The 23,112-nt window shown below is 42.9% G+C and overlaps 1 protein-coding gene across 1 annotated transcript in view; it reads right to left on the reverse strand.

The window, feature by feature from the left end:
* PPM1L (protein phosphatase, Mg2+/Mn2+ dependent 1L) overlaps nucleotides 1–23,112 on the reverse strand; it is a 983,415-nt gene that overhangs the window by 466,097 nt on the left and 494,206 nt on the right. The gene's annotated exons all lie outside the window — the stretch shown is intronic.

Here is a 23,112-nt window from a genome sequence, read left to right on the forward strand (position 1 = left end):
AAGCGCTCATGTACCAATGGAACCAGATGTTAACAGCAAAACTCGCCAAATCCCCCAAATAGAAGACTAAAACGGGTGCTTTACTAGCCAAAGCAAAACGAGAGAGAAACAATACAACGCTAGAAGAACAGTCTGTATGTGTGCATGCTTTTGATCATGTAACAGCTGTGCTGTGGAGTAAATAGAAGAAAGGAGTAATCATGGGAGTAAGAGGAGGAGTCCGCCTACACCAGGGAACTACATCCTACTGCAGGGCAATGACACAGCTAGGGGGCAGAAGACACTGTGGGGGGCTGAAGATGCAGAGGGATGCCGCTTAACAGACACAGTAGCAGTGGAGAAAGCATGGAGACAAATACCCATACCAGACGCTGCTGAGACACGCAGCCATCAGAGACTACAAGTGGGGAAGACTACAAAATGAGGAAGTACCACCTTAGGGTCAGGCAGAAACGTAGGCTACAGTGTGGTGAACCCTAGAGAAGAAGCGTTAAGAACACTGGACTGGAGAGAACCCCAGGCCACGGCGCCACCCAGTAGCCAACCCTGGAAGTTCACATCTCCAGTTAAGAGTCACTGTGGGTATGCCAATTAGCTATGCATTGCTTTTTTCTACAGAAAGACGGGTTTTAGGGCAAAAGCATGCCCATGATCTAATTGCATTTAGACAATGCATTTCTTGCTGGCTTTGAAGCGGAAGTGAGCTTCCAGGAATAGCTACTGGGTGGTGGCGGTGGCATTTGTGACTTAGCTGAAATGGCATATTTTTAGAATGCAAAGTAATGCAATATAGAAGGCCCAAGGCCTGCTGCAGACCGTCAGAGTTCTCAAGTAGCTCTTTGTCAGATCTGAAGAGTTATCCTCTCTTCTTGCCATAGTTTACGGTCAAGCTGTCAAGCTATCATTGCTGTACAGTCATCCTCCATTCCCCAGAAGGGGTGGTACTGCCGACTGGACTGTGTGCATTGCTATGCTTTTAACCTCAATACCAAGAGGGTCTACACATTTCACAAATCCACTCTACGGAAGATGCCTTATAGTCAGCACCCCCACTTTGCACCCAATGCATTCTTCCTACAGCTCATTCACTAGCAGTCTGATTTACAGCACAAGAGATTGCAGGTTGTTTGACTAAACTCGCCAATGTTTTCCCTCCATTTAAGTAAGCACCCACGACCAGAAGCTACTGATTTAGTTGTATCATTTGTGAATGTTTTAGAAATAATTGGATGGCATTTAAGCACGAATGTAGCCCAAAGGAGCGGAGGATTGGGAGGGGAGGGCAGAGGGGATGGGAGTGTCCGACGACCAGTAGGAATGGAAGATCTAGGTAGAAATTGAGTCAGGACGGGAGTGATTGAAGAGAAGGGGATAAGTTTGTTTATATAATTCGAAAACCGTTTACTCAAAGTACAAAGGAAACAAGAAAGCAAACACTGACAGCTTTTACAGAGTACATGGGTATGAGGAAGTGGTAACTATCATTTATTTTTTATTATTAGTGCTATATGGTGGAAATTTAACCTTAAACATAATAAAAATTAGGTTCAACACATCATTAACAGCATCAATTATAAAACATGTCATAATACTATACAATCTGATATATTATCCATTTAAAACCAAAACCACTAAGCCATAAGCTTCCTAAAATCATGTAAGTAAGAAAAAATCATAAAAGCAACTCCATCTGGTCTATAAACAATTATATCACAAATACATACCGATATGTATTACAGATGGTTATTCATTCACTTAAATGTACTCCTAATTCTTTTCCATATATTTTAAGCAGAGTTAGATAGTCCAATCGACTGGGCAGATGACAGATATGACCAAAACTGATTCTCCTTAATTGACCTCATAGCATGGACACATGTTCTATATTGCACCACACAGTGGTATTCCAGAATACAACATGCTGTTAACATAGGATCAGTTGTTTATGTAACTGAAGCACAATGTGCATATCCTCGCAGGATATGGAATATCACGCCACACACCAGTTTTCGCTAGTGAGGGCAGGCAATTAAGTCACAACTGCATTATAAATCGTCGCCAGGTCTTTATTCTGTATAACATTGCTTAACTTTGAAACGATCAAAACGTAAACGATTGCCTTGTATATTCAGATAGATTTTTGAACGTAGCTAGATGGTTGATATTTTGCGACTAGTCCCATTCAAGAGCCATTTTACAAAGCTCCTTTTTATTTAGCCAATAATTATTTTCTAAGTTAGGGAGCCACTTTACATTTTCTAATACACAAAAACCTCCCATTATGGAGTTTTCCTCAGTGGTCATCAGTCTTGAAAGCCATAAACTTTTTTTTTGATTTTCTAGTCAATCTATAACCAAGGCAGCCCCCCACCTGCAATCCTATTGCCTCTATTTGGACATTGTTGCCCAAGACTAATATTCTGCACCATAAATTACCCTCTAGGACCTTTAGCCAGCATTGCTCTCATATGGGATTGGGGGTGCAGGATACGCTGTTTAGGTTCCTGGACAGATGGGAAGTGCTTGAGGAATTGGAAGGCTTTATGATCTCAACTGAATTGGAATAAGGATGGGCCGAGTCTTCAATGTAGAGGCAACGTTCGACAACTCTGATGAGCAACAGCAGGTGGTTTGCATCTGAATGATTTTCTTTGCATTTTTCCTCATTTCAAGTACATAGACTGGCCACATATTTGCAGTGGTGAACTGGCCTATAGGGAACTTTCTGGTAGGCCTCAGCACTCTTGTGTGGGGTAAACTATTTTATTTCCAAATGTCCTCATAGGAAAAGGGTTGGGCTTGCTGCAAATGTGTATTATAGGGCCACTTTGAAAATTATTTCCAGGGCTCCATTTGGCTCCCAGTCCACCCCTGGTTATCTGGCCTCAATATTAAGGCCGTTGCAGTCCTCTTTCCCTTCTGATCATATTAGGATCGCGTGTTGGTGCTTAGCTCATGGCCTAATATGTCAATTTCACTGTGGCTGCATGTAGGCTAGACATTTATTTATTTATTGTATTGGTATCCTTTGCCCAGGTCTGCATTTCTCTATGCCATCAGCTAGGAGTGGTATACAACGGTTTCCCATATTTCTACCTATCAATGATTGTATATAAGATGCATAGCATCAAATGCCTGATGAGTGCTAAAAGTAGGAAACCGCAAAAAGAAGTGCCTAGCATGAGCGTTAAAACGAATTCCCAAGACAAACAATATAAGACGTTTACTCATGTAAAAATGGTATTGAAACAATTGGAACATGCGTCAAACTCCACAAACAATGAAATCTTTTATTATTCTGACATTTTTTTTCTGTATGTACAAAGTGGCTACTTCCATGACACCCAAACCCTGTCCCAACTTAGAAATGTGGACTTTGAGTGGCAACTTCTAAATATGAACATGAAGTGTGAATCTAATAAATGAATGAGCTTTCTTTGACAATGAGCGTGGGGACGGTACATTAACAATGCACTAGTATATTAGGTAACGTTACGCCAGATTCTAACAGTAAGACGTTTGCTCGTTTTGATTTCCCGTCTTCGATCCCTATCTCTGCCATGCGTTTACAGGAACTGGAAATATATTACATTTACACAACGGGTCAATATCAATTATCTTTAAAAACATAATTGCATCATCTATACAGCTAGGCTAGAAAAAGAGCTCGGACAGTCATTCAGACAAATAATAGCAAGAAACGCAACCTTTAAGAGTACTTCTTAAATACATGCTCTTTAAAAAAATAATAATAACCACGTTATTCACATGCAACTGAAATGTAGTTCTACTGGGGACTTAGCGAACAGTGTTTTTACACCAGAGTATATTTCCACATGATAATACAACAAACGCCTTGGGGTACAATCACCTTCCCCACCAACCGCCCAACACCCCAAGGAAGGAAAAATGCAATATTTGCAGATCATAGGCAAGGTTAGTTCTGCAAGGGCAAATCACAAGAAGGGGAGGGGAGACTGCATTCCTGCGTGTTGCATAGTAGTAGTCTGGTTATGTTGCTATCAACATCTACCGGGAGCTGCAGTTGACTGCCCAGAACAATTGGTGCCATACAAACATACCTACATGATATCAACTCTATGTTTGGAAATGTGTATGCAGGAGCATTAAGACATACCAAAGACATTAAAAGCATAACATGGACCTATAAGATTAAGAAAGGGTAGCGCGTGCCTCTCATGTGTGCATGAGTTCCTTGTTCTCTAGAGGTGGCTCCTCACTGGGTGGTGCCCGATATCCATGGGACGCTTTAAGCTCTTGCTTCTCCAAAGTTTATTTCACTCTCTGAAATCAAGATGTCACATCTCAAAGGCGTGTCGCCATGAAAATGCAGTGTAAATACTGAATTGAATAGTAAAGTATGTTAGCATGCATATAGATAATCTTATGTGATCAGGTTAGAATTCTTTCCAAGTTTTGGGATAAGTGGCCTTGTATGGTCACAAACCAATCTCAGACTGGCCAACAGGGCAATTCCTGAAGGCCTGGCCCTTTAGGTCAGCAAGGGACAGTTCTTTGGGCCTATATGGGCTTATTTCATGACTGCACAAAGGTGAGTGTCCAACAATATTACCTGCCTAAAGCAAACAAGCTCCAAAAAGATAGAGTAATAATATGGTGGTACATTTGGTCGAGACAAACAGAAAATCAAGACAAATCACACACAAATAGTGATTCATGAACGTGGCCCCCTTTATTTGCTGTACACAGTGATTTTTTGTCCCAGTCCCACCTCACCCAAATAATTAAAGTGGTTTTAGAAGGAGCCCTCAGCATAAAAGCACAACCGATAAATCTGCAGCTGTTACCAAAAAATATTCTGGCAAAATTGAACAGTGTTTACATGCATAGCGGATTAGGTGCTTTTGCTTTGCAAAATAAATTTTAACAAGAACATACAAGTATACTGGTCAATTAACAACTGATGAACAAGGCCGACAAATATGTTACCTTTTGCTAACTTCTGCATGGAGTATACACTCATTCTCATTTGCTGCCAAACATATAAAAACTACACTTCTACTACTGGCTTAACATATTCCTTTGCACGTGAATAAGGTTCTGCTTCCCTCCACATCCTTGTAACACTGATTAGAAAGCTGGATGTAGCTAGATACCATTACCACAATATGCTCTCCCGTGTGGTGGCCTCCATTACACCCAAGGTATCCTGCACAGCTCCCAGGGGTGCCTCGCATTAAAAGCAGGACCTTTCTCAGTTTTCGAGTGAGATTGCATTAAATGCTACTGTGACAGGTTTCGTAAATGTTTATTCCAAACTATCAACTCTGGCAGGCTATTTATTAATGTAGCACACCACTGACTCCTCTATTCCCATCAGTGTGAACGTGCATTTACTGACATGCCTTGTAGTTTATCTCTTCGTACAGAGATCTGGCTAATCCAACAATAAAAGACAAGCCTGGAATCTACTGAAAAATAAAACCAGGGTTGATTGCCCGAATCGAGTCGAAAGGGTTATTGCAGCAGACCATCAATTGGCTGTGCCATGCAGTGCAAATCTCAGGGTGGAATAGACAGTAACTGAGCTGGTGGAGGTGGAGGCACGGTCGTATGAGCATGCACACTCATTCTGAGGGTATGGTGATTTGGGTAGGCTGGCAATCGTCTGTGTCTGGTGTAAGGGTGCAGAAGGAGAAGACTGACACACAGGTGGCATTGTTGTTGGCATACGCATTTATTAATGAAAATAAAGAGAAAACCTAACTTTCCCCAACTCTAAGAGGGTGTTCCCTACCTCAACTAAAAGGGGATCGGTGACACCCAGACAACTCCTGCTCGCCTTAGTCGATGTAATGGGGGGTTGGGATTTTTGTACTGCACTCAGGCGAAGTATACTGTAATGTCGCCACAATTCCTATTATAATAATTCCTGGTGCTCTGTGTTAATATTTTTGGGTCCCATACCCTGGTAACAGGGTTCATCTTGTTCCCCCTCTAAGAATCAGACAGCTTCTGTACCTTCTGGGCTGCTGCCGGATCTTCTCTGCTGTTCTCTGGCCATTCCGACAGCTTTTCTCAAACGTCTGCTGCTTTCACGCAGCTCGCAGCATTTCTTTTCTTCTTGGGCAGGCTGCACGCCTCTCAGTGACCGCTTGTTTCAGAGGGCTTCTCTCGCCTGGGCCACTATCCTTCTGTGCACGGCGGACCTGGTATGGATGCCTGGATTCTCCCTCTCGCTTCCCAGGCAGCAGCTTCCCTCCTTTCCAAGCGGAACATCCTCCTCGTTGGCCGTACCTCCGGGGAGGGTCTGACACCCATGTGAGTCCTTCTTTACTTTTTATCTGTAATGGATGTTGGAATCTAGAGTGCTCTTTCCAATTCCATGAGGGCTTGACATTCCTCTGGGCAGCAATACTATTTTCATTCAAGGGGAGCTTGACAACAATGTTTTTCCTCAAGGGGGACTCAGCATAAAAAGTTGTAATATATTTAATGATTAATGTGCACAAAGGTTTTAATGCACTGCAGTGAATGCTCATTGAAGTATATATACACATCATCAAAACCAAGAAGGAATGCTGTGGTACACACTTACATGTTAATTTAACATACTACAACCGAGCAGAAACTAATTTGAAATAAACTAATTAATGATACAGTACTTCCACTTTACAAAGTATTGAAAGTAACACCTGGCTTCCTATCTTTGCTTTGAAATTATGTTTCCTCCTTCTGTGTGTGCTGTGGAAGACGACCTTGGCTGTATTGCTGAATCTATGAGGAGTGGGGACTTCAGGAACTTTGCCTTTAACGTTGTGGACCCAGGGCTCTCATGTAACCTTTCTGTTTGTGGTCTCCTATCAGTTTGCAGTAAGATGTTCTGCTTGTGAGCTGGATGCCACTTCCCATCATGCTAGGTGGGTGCTTCTGTGAAGGTTTGCTGCACCCCGATGGTGTTTGTCAGAGAAGCTTTTACCTACTCTTGCTTTTCTCACCATGGTTCTCTAGAGATCCTCCCTCGAGTCTTGTTCTGCCCTGTCTGTTCCTCATCTGTCCTTGCTGTCCCCTAGAGTTTGCTTGCTGTCTCGTTCCTCCACCTGCCTTTTTACTCCCTCCCTAACCCTGTTTCAAGGTGGTCTTCCAAGACACCGCGGTCATCCCTCTGAAGGTCTATGTGGTAGGTCTCCCTCTCTCCTCCTCTTTGAGAGTTTAAGCCTTTCCCCCTCTCTGTGATTTTCTTTCTTCCCTGTATCTCCCCATTCTGCCTGTCTATATGTTTCTAATTCTCTTTCAAACATTGGTCATCTCCCTCCTTTACTCCTAAGCCTTCTCTCCACTTCTAAGGCTTGGACTTGTCTTGTCCTCAAGGGTATCATTCCTTCTAGACCCTCTCTGGTATCTTTTAGTTCTGATCTCTTTCTCCGACTACTCCACAATGTCGCTCTCCAAAATGTTTTCTCCTACAGTCCAACTACATGGTCCTACCTGCCTTCGAATTGTCCCTTCTACTCTTCAGCAAATTTGCTTGTTTCCCTCACAGAGTGGCTGTCTTCCACTTTCCTTCTTCTTACATTATCTAATTCTATTTACTTCATACAATTTATATCTAGGCTTTCCTTAGACACCAGGCTCATCCCCCTGCCTGAGCCCAGGCCTTTCTGTATTCTAGTCTTCTCTTTGGCTTCTCAGGAGATACTCCTCATTTCACTTTTGCAGGGGGTATCCTTCTCTCTCGGTTCATATACAATGTTGTTTCTACTACTCAATCCAAGCTCCCCCTAGTGCTCTATTTCAGACTCCTAACAACACTTCTCTTTTTCTTCCTACTTAAAACATAATGCTCCTCAAGCTTCAATAAACATTTTCTTAAGCTTTCCAACTCTATATCTTTCTTTACTATGAAATAAAATTTTAATTAACTTTAATTTTATCCAGATAACCTGAACTTTCCTTACTGGTCCAGTTCCATACCTTTATGGAGCCAACAAGACTCCTCAGATCAAGCAACGAAATCCGCCTGGAACAAAAACCATACCTTAAGAAAAAACTAGGGGGCTCCTCCTTCTCCCACCTAGCTGCAAAAACCTGGAACAACATTCCGAGAGAAATAAGAAACACCAAAGACCACCTACAATTCAGAAAACTAAAAACCTGGCTCTTCAACATCACAGATCCAAAATGAAAAAAACGAAACACTCAAACAGGAAACACAAATTACAGAATGACAGAATCTAGGATGACACTAACAAACATCCAGAACTGACTAAGGGAACCTCCTACTATACCAAGAGAGACGATGCTAGCTCGAATAAGACACAAGAGACACCTCATGAGCACAGAATCAGCATCCCTAGCCAACTCCAGCAAACAACCCCACCGGTCCCATAATCCCTACCTGGTATCATATTTGAATAGAGTTCTGTGAATGTTAGCAGTTGCCACACTTGAACTTAGTTCTGGACATCAGCATGGACCGAGACCGGATGTAGTTGTGAATGATGACCGGTGCTGCGCCTGGACGTGAATGCAAGCTCTGGCATGTGCCATGCTTCGAAGGGGCTGTGAGCGGTAGCCTGAATGAGCAGCTGGATAAAACGATGAATGCCGACCATTGACACATATGGATGGAGTAGCGTTGGCTGACCAATGCTGGGTACCGACTAGATTGGGAATGCTATCCAAGCCAGATTTGGATGGACTCACAAATGACCGCTTGCCCCGCATACAGACAGGTTGGACGGAGATGCCCGGGCCGAACTCGGACAAGGATATGAATGTGAGTGGGCGTCATGTGTGGAAGGGACTGTGTGTCGGCCAGTCCCAGATCTGGATGGAGATGCAGAGATGCCCTCGCGCCCCACCTGGAGAGAATATGAAAGTTTAGCGCCTCGCTTCCAGACAGCAATGCCAAGTAACCAATCCACTAACTATTTCACCCTTCTGCATACACTTCTCAAACTCTAACCAAACACAACCACAAGCCTGTAACACAACAATCCGCACAAACTTTACTACACTGCAACAACAAAACAAACCACACAGACTGGCACAACAGCACACGACTGCCAACCAAAAAACACCCCAAGCCCAGCCAACATAGTTAACCCGGCTGAGGCCGCCAACAGCACATCATTGCTCTCTTGCACTTTTCCAGCTTATTCCCACTAACTTACCCCACCTCCCCTTTTTTCAGAGCCGCCTGAGTGCCAGGGGACCACTCCAGTGGTGATAGTGCATGGTACAAATATCCTTTAACATTAACAGCAAAATGTATTTCTTTCTGTATTATAATTTCGCTCTCCTCCAAGGGTAATACATCTCTTTCCTAAATCTGCATGTCCCCATGCTTCTCTCCACTACCATGTACCAATACCTGATTGTGGGTCTCCTATGCTTCATCTTCTGGCAACCAGGTTTTCTGCTTGGGGCCTGCCTCCCCCCTACCCCCCCCCCCATTCCAATATTCCTGCTGACAGGTCTCCCAAGGGCTGACAACCTCTGTTATGGTTTGCTTTTTAAAGACAGTTGCCCCTCTCCTTTGAGAATAAATTGTAATATTTGTCCCAGCTGGGATTCTGGGTTGGGTCTTTCTACTAGCTGGTCTTCTTCCAGTGTACCTGCATCCCTTAAGGTTTGTGGGTGGGGGGCAGGGGTGGGGGTGTTCGTCTCTGGGAAGGCAAATTAGCTTCTTGGGGTTCAGTCTTTTGTTCTCCCATCCATCCAGTTTTTGGTTCTACTCTTCTCTACTGTATATTCTCTGGTGGGGTAACTATTGGTATCCATCTGGCTGAGGGCATCTTCAGTTCTCCCGGAAACTCCAAAACTACACCAAATACCCCCCTCCCCAAAAAGATTTTCTGACTGAATCTCTTCTACTCTGTTGTTGCTCCCCTATCCTAGCCCTATAATCTTCCCACGATCAACTGTGTTGGTAGTATTATGGAAAACAAATGTGTGTCTGGTTCAGTTGGTCTTGGCTCATCTATCATACCTAGTTGTTCTCCATCCCACTGCTTACATGATTTGTTGTCAATCAGCCATGGTATGCGAGTAATTGTCGATGTACCACAATGTTTTCAAAAGTGAGTGGCCGAACGTTTTAAGACATTTTATGCCCTTGTATTTATAATTCTGAAGCAAAGTTTGTTAGGATTATTAAATAACTCAAAATATAAAGTGTCAGGAGGTTTGTGTCTCATAGTGCCAGGATAATAAGATTAAAAAAAAAGATCCGTTTTTTAACAAAAGAAGGTTTCCCCCCCCCCTCTTGCTGCAAAGGGGTGTGCCAAGTCGAAGGTCAGTCTCAAAGTTCCAGCAAACAGTTCCAATAATCCAAATCCAGTGCTGGGGCAAATCAAAGTGTTCCAAAGTTCTTTTCACTCTTAACAAAAGTGCAGGTTGAAATAAAAAGATTTACTGCTGAAATAGGATGTCTTCGGTCCTCAAAGCGTCAAATCGCTGGGGGTCATCCTGTGCTTCGACCATAAACTCAGGCTTCCTCTTTCCTTCAAGGAAAACGTCCGGATTCGCTAATATTGGGCAATTGCGAATAAGCAAATGGAGTTACTTCTCGTGTTGAGTTCAATACTTTGAATGGATTATTCCCCCAAGATTATGATTCTCTATATAGTGCACGCCCCACAGACTGCAATATGATTGATTGTTCCTGTCATTCCTAGGCCCGAATGATGCGCGTTTGCACATCAGGTAGCCTGCCAAAAATGCAAAAGTCATCCCGGGTTGTATCCCTTCAATGACAAGCGCGCCTAGGAATGATGTCGGCGGCACACAGCGGCAGGTGAGTAAACTACACGTAAATCGAGGAAATTCTCTATATTAGCTGAATAGGCGAAGATAAATTGATATTATAATCTGCACCCTAATATAGTCTTTTTTTGATCGTAGGTAGAAAAGGATGACTACAAGATTGTCATCCATGTGACATCTTCATTCCAGGTAACTTGCTATACCTCGGCAATCACCTAAAGGATAGAAGGTTAAATTGTCATGATTTATTCACTGCTTTAGTAATGTGACTTTAAGGAAGTTAATTGTACGCAATCTATCCCATCTGAGTAGAAACATTATATGTTCTTCTCCATTTAGATTGAAATGTTCAGCACGCAGACAGGTAAACATGTTTTTATAGATTCTTTTAGATGTCTTTCTCCTTTGGATAGCTAAGTGTATGAGGTATTCACAACAAGTATTCTCTTATGTTTCCTTGACTTCCCCTGATTGATATGAAAATACAAACCTTGTGGTATGTACAATATTCATTTTTTATTTATTCGACACAAACAAATGTCTGTATCTTGTATAGTTCGAAATTATTTTTGCTTTAGATATATGCATCTAGCCCTGAAGACGGAACACGTTCTGAAATGCATTGATGTACTCTGTTAAGACACATATCTGAGAATGCATACTGCCTAGCAGACCATTAAAATCTGGGAATCATACGGATCTGAAGAGTGATGCATCATTATTTTGAGAAACACATATGAACGGAATCATTACAGTAAAAGTGAACATCTGCAACTTATTTTAAGGGCTGTACATGAGCGCACCACAAACTGATGCTTTTCTGGTTCTCTCTGCAATATCATACACCTAGGTGCATAGGTCTTCGTGGTACGCTCCAAGACAATAGCTTGAATATTGATATAAACTGTGAATGGAATTACCATAACAATATTAGCGGTGCAGAATGTTTCCACTCAATCTATACTTTTTCTACCCCCAGTGTTCAAACTAAGTGCGGCCCGTCTCCCTTCCCCTTTAATCGGACCCATCTCTCTGCCCACTTTCCCATTTGACCCTCTATGGGGATGGGTACACCTAGGTATCCCTCCCATTCAGACACTTCTCTTCTTCCCTGCACTCCACTCCAGTCCGGCCTGCGGCCAGTCCTTTTTAGTTGTGTGTGTTCATTTCATGGTGCATGGGTGTTGTTCGTTCGTTTTCATCCCATTCACAGTTGAAAAGCCAGTTTTTTAAAAACAAATTCTGAATTTTAGATGGTCCTTCATAGTTCGTAATTTTCTGAGGAGGGAGTTCCAAAGTTTTACGGCTAAGCAAGAGAATGCTGATCCACCAAGTTTTTTCCTAATGTATAGTTTCGGTTCAAGGCAGATGTCGTCGCTGGATCTGAGTGTTCTACTCGGCTGGTGGGTGCTGATTTTCCTTTGTATGAATTCCGCTCCAAGGCCGTAGATTGCTCTGTGTTATGCACATTGTTTTGAAGGTGATTCGTTTTTAGCATCCTTCGCGCTGGAGTGATGTAGTCCCTTCGCGAGAGTATGAGGATAAGTCTGGTGGCTACGTTCCGTATCCGTTGCAGTTTCTTCATTAAATAGTCTTGGATTCCGAGGTATAAGATGTTGATGGAGTCTATCCTGGACATGAGGGAAAGGATGGGAGTGTTTTGACTGTGAAGGAGAGGAATGGTAGAATCTTTTTGATTGTGAGTCGATGGAAGAAGTATTTCTTGATTATCGTGTTTACTTGTGGTTCTAGGGTTAGCGCGTTATCCATTATGATTCTAAGGTTTTTGACAACTGGACGGCGTGGAAGATGTTCCCAGTTCTGTGAGCCATTGAATGTACTGGTTGCTTCGTTGGTTGTTGGATGTAATCATGATTTCTGTCTTGTCCGGGCTGAGTTTGAGGTTGATAGTGTTCATCCATTGGTAGAGTTCTTTGAGACATTAGCATAGTGTTCTCCTATTGTTCATTGCTGGTTTTTTAGATGATTTAGGTTTCATCTGCATAGTTGTAGCAAGTGAATCTATGTTTTTTTGATGAGGCTGTTTAGTGGCGTCATATAGATGTTGAGGAGAGGGGACAGCGAGGATCCTTGTGGTACTCCACAGGTGGTGTCCCACCGTGCGGATTTGAATGTTTTTATCCATACAGTTTGTTCATTTAGACAAGAAAGATTTAATCCAGAGCAGCTCTGTATCTGTGATACCTATTTCTTACCGTCTCTTGATGAGGATGTTATGGCAGACTGTTGAATGCTGCAGAGAAGTCGAATAGTATCAATGCAGAGTTTGTGTTGGAGTCTTCATTGGTCTTTGGGTCATCCCATATAGGGAGAAGTGCCATCTCCATCCCTCTCATGGGTGTGAAGCCAACTTGTGCCTGGTCCAATAGTTGGTGATTTTCTACGTGTTCCAGTGTTTGTTCGTGGACATAGGTCTCTAATAGTTTTGCTACATAGGGAATGTTTGATATCGGTTTGTAGTTTGAGAGGTCTTCCACATCGCACGTTATGTCCTTGAGGAGTGGTTCGATGTAGCCAGATTTTAATGCTCGGGGTACTCTCCCCATTGAGAGTGATAGGTTTAAGAGGTTTAGGGAATTCTGATGGTGTACCTTGTGTAAGGATTGATTTATAGATGTCAGGTGGTCAAGGGTCCACTTGCGAGCCGGCCGTGCTGCTTTTTTCACCAGGCTAAGGAGTTTTTCTCTTGACATTTAGGTGAAACTCTTCAACATGTTCTGTGGTTCCGGTATAGGTAGGGTATAGTGCATGGTTTGGTTGATTGGTCTACTTTGTATGATCCTGTGTATGTCAGTGATTTTGTTCTTAAAATGGTCTGTGGGATCATCACATAATTTTTGTGAAGGTAAAGGTGCTTTATTTCATCAAGGGATTTCTCATCTCATTTACAATGTTAAATAGTTCTTGAGTGTTAGTGGCTTTGGTGATCCGGTCATCGTAGTATTGGTTTTTGGCTTTAAGAGTTTCCTTTTTGTATGCTCAGATTTGTTTTTGATAATTATTCTTTTAAGTTAGTCGTAGTTTTTCCTCCATTATTGTTCTAGTTTCTGTTTTTTTGTTCATTGCACTGAGGTGGGGCGCGAACCATTTTGCCACGGCTTTCTTTCTTGATGGAATGAGGATTTTTTCTGGGAAGATGCTGTCAATTGTTTTGGCAATCCATTTCTGGATTAGGTCTGCTTTTTTGTCTAAGTCAGTTGTGTTCAAGGTTGCACTCTGTGGTTTTGAGGATTCTAGCTGTTCTTCTAAGTCACTGCTTTTGACAGTATTCCAGTTTCTTTTCCAGATTGGGGGGGAACTCTGGGGCAGTTTGGATGCTTTTGATGGTAGTTGGATCACAAACTGTATAATGAGGATCTTCGCTCCATAGTATTTGTATTGGTGGCGCAGTTGTGATCAGTTGTTTATTGGCAAAGTTTGCATCAGGAGTGTGTCCTGTCATGTTTCTCGCTCCTTTCACCATCTGTCGTAGTCTCATTGTCTCAAGCTGCTTAGTTAGTGATTTCTGCAACTTTGCGTTCTCTTCTTTCAACCATATGTTGGAGTCCCAGAGGATGATCAGGTGATCATGTTTGATGGCCAGGATTTTGATGACTTTTATGAAAGTGTCTGAAGGGGGCGTCGTAGGTCGGTGGTCTATAGAGGAGTATGAATCTGAGGTTTGTGGGTCTGATGTCAGGTGAAGGACGATGAATTTGCAGTTCGGGATGTTCAGCAGGTCAGCTGTTTTTAATTTAAGGTGTTAATTGTAGGTTACTGCAAGTCCTCTTTCTCCTTTTCCTTTTTTGTTTATATGTATGTATTTGAAGTTGTTGGTTAGACAGCTCTATAAAGTGGCTTTGTACTGTCATCTAGCAAGGTTTCTGTGACGAATAGGATGTCAATTTCACAGTTGTAGAGTAGATCAGAGATCTCTGTGGCGTGTTTTGATCTTGCGCTCATTAGATTGCAGTGAATTTTTTCTTCATAGTGTACTCTTTTGTTCTCGCTTTCGTCCTTGTGTGGTCTTGTTGATTAGTTTCCTCATTATTCACAGAATTTAGAACATGTTCTGTTAGTTCTGTTTTGTGATTGAGTACATCAGCTAGGTTTTGTATTGGGTCCATGACTTCTTCTCGTTCTTCTTCTATATCTAGTTGCAGTTGCTGCAGGTCCCCTTGGATTTTGGTGCTTTTTGGAATGAAGATGTCATTTCCCATATTTTTCCTTACGCATGTTTCTGCCTTTTTCCTGTGCGGTTCTGGTATCCTGCCGGTGTGTAACATTTCTGGTGTTCATATCCTGCTCTGGTGAGGGTCCATAGCGAGGTATGATGTTGGGTATAGTAATGTTTGTCTTGCTTTTGAGTTTGTTCTTTTCTCTGACGCGCTTATGTGTACTCCGTTGCTGTGTCGGTATTTGACAGTGTGGTGTCCTGATATGGTCCCATTTCGATTATCCTTTCTCATAGTTTTCTCTTGCATCTTCCTGTTCTGTGGCATGGCATATTCTGATCTAAAATAAAAATTTAAAAAAGTGTTTTAGGTTCCCCTTTTAGTCATGGTTTTCTTGGTGGTTTCTGTTGCCTGTGGTTGACGGGGCTTGGGGGGGCGGGATGGGAGGTGTGCGCGACTCAGTCAGGGTCCGTTAGCTTGCAGATTAGGTTGAGGGAAAGGTCCTAATGGGCAGCGCTTGGGGGTGGTTCCTGATTGCGTGCTTTGGTGGCCTTACCCTTAGGACTATCTGAAGTATTCACTCCTCCGGCTATTAGTCTGCTGACAGTTTATAGCTACCTTTCTACTTTTCTGCTAGCTACCCCCTATAAATCCCTAGATTCGAAACACAGCAATAGTGGTGGAGCACCTTAACTGAGGCCTCATTCTAGTGAGAGACCTTGTTCTGGAGCGCACATGCTAGGGGGAGACCAGAACCAAGCCTAGCATTGGTGGGGGAGCACTCAGAACTGGAACACAGTCCTAGAGGGAAGACACCCAGAGTTGGAGAAACAGTGCTTGGAGAGACACCCAGGAATGGCACAAAGCAGCCAAGGGAAGAACACCTAGATCTGAAGAACAGAAGCTGTATGGCGACCCCTAGAGGTTGCACAGAGTGCTGCATGTGGAGAAAGTAGAGGACACCTAGACGTGAGACACCTGATAAGTGGTAAAAAAAAAAGCACACAAGCAAGTAAAAAACACCTAGATTTGGGACATCTGGCAAGCGAGAAAAAAAAAAAACCTACCTGTGGGACACAGCAGTAAATGGAAAACACCTAGAAATTGGTAAACAGCAGTGATTGGAAAACGATTTACTACCTGGCTGACCTAGGTGTGCTATTTTATGTAGGTAACAAAGGTGGTATGGTTTTTGGGAACACAGCAATTGCTGTACTCCCCACTCAGCCCACACTTGCCTTATCAGTCACTGCGGGATGATGGTGGCAGACTTCCCAGGCAAACACGGCCTAGAGCCGATTGTTCAGGAGCGGCCCTTTGCCTTGGAGTCCTTTCCTGGTGACTGCCCGGGAATAGCTGCCCTGAATCTCCCACTCAAGAGGGTTGTTGCAGTCACATGGTGTGAAATTTGCCACCAATAGGATCAAGGCTGGGCGGGACAATACAGCAAAACACACTTCGATTAGTCAAGCAACACAGGGCACTCGCCCCTTGCTGAAATATGCAAATGTGGGGGCTGCTGCCTCAGGCTCCTTGCAGGTTAGCCGAGATGCGCGATACGAGATACAAGATTTAAAACCACTCCCATCACAGAACTTTATTTAGGCAATATGCCTATCAAAACAGCCTCTGCTGTTCTGGTCACAACAGACCAATCAAGAACAGCTAGGTCATGCAGTGGGTGTTGGCAGATGTGGGATTAGCCACTGATGCAAAAGCTCCAGCTCAGGTGAGCAGAGAAACCAAGGGGGAAAATGCGGCAATATGGAAGTAAAACAAAAACACGATTCAAACAAGAGAGGGTCTTACCCAGGGACAGGCCCATCACCAACAAGAGTACTGCCAGCAATCTTAGACAACTCACATCTCACTGATGATACCCAGCAGGGCACAGAGTCTGTGATGCTGTGGCTCTCTAGACACAGATCAAGCGGTCCACATCTGGATTCCCGTTAATAACCTAGCGTGTAAACCCAAGTCTTTCAAAATTTGACAAAAACCTAAGAGCTAACTTGCAGTCATAAATGTTTGGACTGTAAAACCAATGTTATTGCAAAATCCAAGATTTAACTTGTGAACTTGTATCATCTATCAACATTATAATTCCAGTCATCTGGGGGGAGGTCTACCAGTTCTGAAGACAATCTTGGACTCATTAGATGAATTATTACTTTCTTATGTGTACTTATCTTTCCTTTCTATCGTCTTTGATCAAACAAGCATTAGATTAGATTCACAGAGATGCAAGGGTAAAATGGGCAATGAGAGCATGTGAAAATAAAATACAACACCTTTAAACTATTACATTTCAGCCAACAATTTTTTTTAGAGTTCAAACTTACTACTTTTCTCCATTTCCAGCCAATATGTAGATTAATTGATGTCAAGAAACAGTAGAAAGCCCCAATTATCTTGGCATACAAGTGCCTAGATGTGCAAGGTACTCCTCAGAGGGCTTGGACGCCCAACGAGAGAAAATAAAACATGCCTGGGGTGCCATGAGGTTTTTGTGCAGAAGGGATGTAAAACTAGCATTTTGGTCTGGAAAGCTCCTTTTTTTGATGGGACCAAGCCAGATGTGTCTCGTTGAGTAGAGGTGTCGTAGGCTAAAAAACAAACGGATGGAATGGAAGACTATCCACGTCAATTGCATACTCTCATGATATCTTTTCGATACATCAACTCTAAAATGTTAACGCTGGTTTGATGTGCCCATCCTCTTTCAGCTATTATCCCAACGAAGAGCCAACAGCATCACCCATTGCACCTTTTGGAATCTTTCTTCCCAATCACAACTGGGCCTCTGGGACTGAATCATCCTTAGGAGGGAGAAGTAAATCCCATTCATATTACTCATTCACTGACTACACATGGGCTATTCCATGCTCAGTTTCTTACACCCACGAAACAGCGGTCGTTTCATGACTTGCTATTCTGCAAACTATGCATTGTTGATTTTGTAAGTGGTCCTAACTGTTTGCATGGCCAGTTAAAAGATACGTATTTATATCAGTGTGTGTTGAGCACAAACCCACTCAATGAGCAACGCCTTTTTACAGAGGGACAGCTCCATGCTATTCCTTACTTTCATGAATGTAGGCTCATCTTCCGTTCGTTGGCCTACACCTTGTGCTAGCCTGCACCTCAGTGTGGACCCTCATACGTATGTGGCCTGTGTCATGTGTGTTCACGTTTATCTGAGCAAACTCTAGCCACGTGTCAGTTTGCACCACAGGGAAATCAGCGTTTGGGTGCAAGTGAGGTTATACTGCACATTACTTTCACTGTGCAAAGGCGCGGTATGCATGCCTATGCAAGGAATACGACACAGAGTCTTCAGGATTGTTGCAAATGCATAGATCACTTCCTGCCTTCATTTTAGATGGGGGAAAGCATAACATGTCCTAGGAGCCCATAGAGAGAATTAAAAAATGCATGATGTTTTTGGAAAAATGTGAACACATTCAAATTGTGTGGTTTGAAAAATATACGTGACACTAACATTCACAACCACAAGGTCTCGATGATCTCTCTGCCACTCCCCAAAGATTTTCACATGGACATTAATTAGGGTTATAATAAAGTGTGCTTACTGTTGCCCGTTTCCTTTCCTTACTGCCTTTATTTTCCTGACACACTTACATTTCAGATTAAGGGTCCTCTAAAATTAAGTTTACTTTGTAACTTGTGTTCGGTCTTCAGAGTGGAGGTGGGGTGTCGGGGTTGTGGAGTGGAGGTGTTTGCACATTTTGATTGTGGCACCAAAGCTGGTGTTCGGGGGCTTTGGATGATGAGAAGAAGAGCATTTAAAGACTGGAGGGACTTTCCAAGGGAAGGTCTGTGCAGTCTGGACACTTAAGAAAAATTACACATGTCTGAACCTGGGTCCCAAAAATATACATGTCTGATCTTTGGCATGAAAGATTGGATCCCTCTCGAACTTAGTTCAGAAAACATGACCTTTCTTGGGCTCACTATGAAGGATCGGACCTGTCCAGGCTTTGGTATGGAAGATTTGATCTTTCTGAACCTCGGTCTGCACAGCCTCACCTGTCCTCAATGTGTGAGGCTTCAACATGAATAAATCACACTTGTCAAATGTTTGGTATGAAAGTTCAGACATCTGGAATTTGGAAAGCAGGGCCCCATGGGTCTCTTTTGATTTAGAGTGCATAACCAACTGGACTTTGGTACGGAATGGGTCACCTGCATAGATTGATATGGAATTTCTGATCTTTCTACATTTTGGCATAGTACACCTCACTTGTCTGCATATGGGGTCCATGGTCTGACCTGACGAGGCCTTGTCATGAACATTCTCAGCTGCCTAGGCCTAGTATGGCTGCTCTTATTTGAGAAATCTCTTGTACGGATGGTCTTAACTGCCCTAACTTTGCTGCAGAACTTCTAATTTACCAGGCCCATGGAGGCTCTCACCTTTCCAATTACTCGATCCCCTTCCTGCAGTGTCATGGAGTGCCAAGGGCAATGTGCCATCTCCTCTTGTTATGTCATCATAGATGTAATGTCACCTCTTGTGATATCAGCGGACACCATGCAAAAGAAACATGTGCATTGTCTCCGACACTAGTCACTTATAAACCCAGGACTTGTGTCCTTCCCACTAGCAAGCATCAACACCAGAGGAGTGGAATCTGTGTCGCCCTCTATTCCACTAACAACGCCCCCTTTTCCTGTGAACCGCCTACAAGGAAGCTGCCACAATGGCAAAGGTGCACTATAGAGGGCCACTTTACAATGCAAGTGATATGTGCAAACGATATGATTTTGCTGAAATGATGGTAGCCATCATCTTCATTTACCAAATGGGACAGAACCCTAATACCATGAGGTCTGGGGGAAGGATTATGTAGAGAAGATCACAAAATATTAGCGAGACTTTTCCGGCAGAGGGCATGATCTTCATCAAATTCAGCAATTTTACAAAGTTCTCATGGGTTAAAAATGTCACAAGATACGTGTGACTCGCTAATTAGGGGTTTGCATTAGCATCCAGGTCATTGTGTTTGCTTATATTTTAAGTATGGGTGTTCACTTGCAGCAAAACAATGCAAAAAGGCGTAATGAAATGTGTCTTCAATAGTGAATATACATGAAGGATTCCAAGGGGGGCATCCGCATTGCAGCCCCATCAAAGGCGTTCAGGTGTCTGGGGCCTCTGCAGCACAGCTGCACAGAGAAGAAATCTGTCACCATTCATGAGTGTAAGCAGCGCCAAAGTGGCTTTGACGAAGTGGAGGCTGCCGTCTCTTGAAGGTGAACCTGTTTTTTTTCCTAAACTGTTTTCAAGGAAGCACGAAAAGAGCTGACTGGGGTCCAAAGCACGCATTTTGCAGTAACACTCAAGTATGAACTGCAGCAAACGATAAAGCAAAAACTTCCCAGAAGTGATGATTGGATTATCCAAATAATACATGGAAAGCACATGCGGCAGACGTGTCATGTTTTGGTTCGTATGGGTCACTTTAGCGACACCTATCGTGGCAGAAATGTCTGGTGTGAATAGGCCTATGTGAGAAATGAGTAAGAACACGCCCACCTTATTGATGTGTCATTAGTGCCTTCTTTTGTAGCAATTGTGATGGATGAACGTAAACATTCTGTGTGTGCTTCAGTTGCAATTGGTTAACATTGCTGTCAGTTTAACGAAAGGAATACCTGATGTCCAAGCCCTGATAGAACATTATTAGATGTGCCCTACTTTATTGGTTTGAAGCGCATGCCTGATTTAAGTTCCCTTTAGGATCGGTGAGATTCCACCTACATTAGGGAAGCAAGTTCTCTTTATGATCCATCCAGAGTCTATCCAGAATGTATACCCAGACGCGAATAATGGTGTAGAGACGAATACAAGATGTGTGCTAAACAAAAGAGAAGAAACATGAATCTCTAGGTTATCAGGTTCCATTAAGTCTCATTAGTACCCGGCACGCATAACAATGGAGAAAACGAACGCACCGATTGGAGCTTTTGCAAGCCTTCCCTTATGTAAGTCTGTTCACGCTGTACCGTCCCTCACAAGCCACTGCAGGCCATTTCTTGATGTCCCTCTGCTTCTCGCCTCGGCAACCTGTAGTCCCTTCTCCCCTTCCATTGTGGCCATTTTCTTTGTTTACTATAGTCTCCACGGAAAGAGAAACCGCACTACGTTTTCTGTCCACTGTAGCCATTTTGTTTTACTTTTAAAAAAACTTTTTTACAGCTGCGAAAGGCAACGCATCTCGCAGCCGGCGGAAACGGAAAAAAAGAAGATTAGTACCCTGGTGTAAGGGGCCGGGGTACTAATGGCCCTGAGACTGTAGGCCATTACTGCATAAGGTAAGGCCCCCCGGGGCCGCTACACTCGGGCCTTGCGGTGTGACATGGCATTGTTAATGGCAAATCCAACTGGAGTATGTTCTTACGTGGAGGTAGTGCCATCTATTGGCAGATGCAGTGTGTACATGATTTCTTAAAGCAGGGGTCTGCAACCTTCGGCTCTCCGGATGTATTCGACTACAACCCTCATTAGTCCTAGCCAGCATAGGGAACATGGGAGTTGTAGTCCAAAACATCTGGACAGCTGCAGTTTGCAGACCTCGGTCCTATAGTATATTTACTACAATTAAGCACAAAGCCAACAAGAGTATGTTCTTGCATATATTGGTGCAGCCATCATGGAATGTATGGGCACAGCCAGTGTGCATTTTCTTTATACTGGTATATATTGTGAGCAAAGGCATCATGAGCATGTATTGGGAAATGCTCCTGTGCACTGTTGTTGACTTGCATCTATTGGATTTTTTAATGATTTACCTTACAAAACGAATTAAACCATCTGGCTTTTTACCAATTTTTTCACTTTAAGTGTGCTGTAAACTGCACCATTTTAAGCCATTATTCAAAAAAGGTTTTGGTTTGGTTGGTTTGTGCTTCTTCCCTATGCTCGCTCGCTTTTGCAAATTTGCAGGAGTATTTAAACCCCTCCAATGAAAAAATTTTCATCAGCCACCACTGCGCCTCTCCCCATTGCCCAAAGCTGGAAGACTTCCAGGCCTCCACCCATTCGGATTTTGTGGTCAAAGCTATGGAATGCACCATGTACAAATTATCTGCAATAGTACAGGGAAATACTCAAACATACCTTGTGTTAAGTATTTCAATCGGGCGACACACACCGTACCAGGACCTTTGCCCCGAGCCTTGGAGGTAGCACTCTATTGAGATGCCTTTCTCTTTATATTCTACGAATTCAATTTGAGATGGCACACAACCCGCCTCACACGCCCTTTTTCAAATACCCCGGGTCACAATGGACCATGAACCAGGCCGGTTGGTGGGAATGCAATATTGATTTATTTTTAAAATTTCTAAGAAAATAATACACATTTTAATATTGGGCAGCAATCACCAATGGGGTGATAATTACAATGAAAACTGAAGCAATACTCTTGGTTAATCTCCTACAAGAACATAGACAAAGCACAAAATAATAGGAGCACTTTTTCTCTTTGGGTAGATAGCACCAGAGTTAAGATTTCCCCCTGAAATGCTCTTCCAAACCCCTATGAATCGAATTTGGAAAATGACAGAAAGAATCAGCAGGGAGTTAGGGGTGTTGTGAAGCAAACTGAATCAAAATCCCACCTTCCCTCATAAAATAAGAGGCAAAAACTGATTTTAAAGCCCTTTGCAAATGGCATAAAATGACACTCGGAAATTGACAAATAATTAATGTGTGGTTAAATCTATGAGGCAAATATGATTTCTCACAATAGCAGGAATATATAAACACTAGCAATCACAAGGCAAGTTCTCAACAAAAGGCATACAGTTCAAAAACATGTTGAAAGTAAGAACACGATGCAGCCGAAATCACACGTTGGAAAGTTGCATTTTTTCTCAATTGCCATTTTAAAATGGCACAAACGTTTTTTATGAAAAACGGGTGAAATACTCCGATTTGGAATGCGTTTTCTGGGCTGGGGATAGATGCACATAATAAGGACAATATGGGAATGAAAGGATGGTTGTAGCTGAAGATTTGGAAGAGATTTGCCATATAAAAAGAGGTTCGGTTTTGGTAAAATGAAGCTGTGAAAGAGAGAAAATCGGCTGGGAAAGAAAGACAAGTTTTACTTAAGCTAAATTATCAAGGCTAGATAGCGCTGCTTATGAAACAGGT

Source organism: Ambystoma mexicanum, chromosome 10, assembly GCF_040938575.1.
Source record: "Ambystoma mexicanum isolate Mex_15411 chromosome 10, UKY_AmexF1_1, whole genome shotgun sequence".
Lineage (NCBI taxonomy): Eukaryota > Metazoa > Chordata > Amphibia > Caudata > Ambystomatidae > Ambystoma > Ambystoma mexicanum.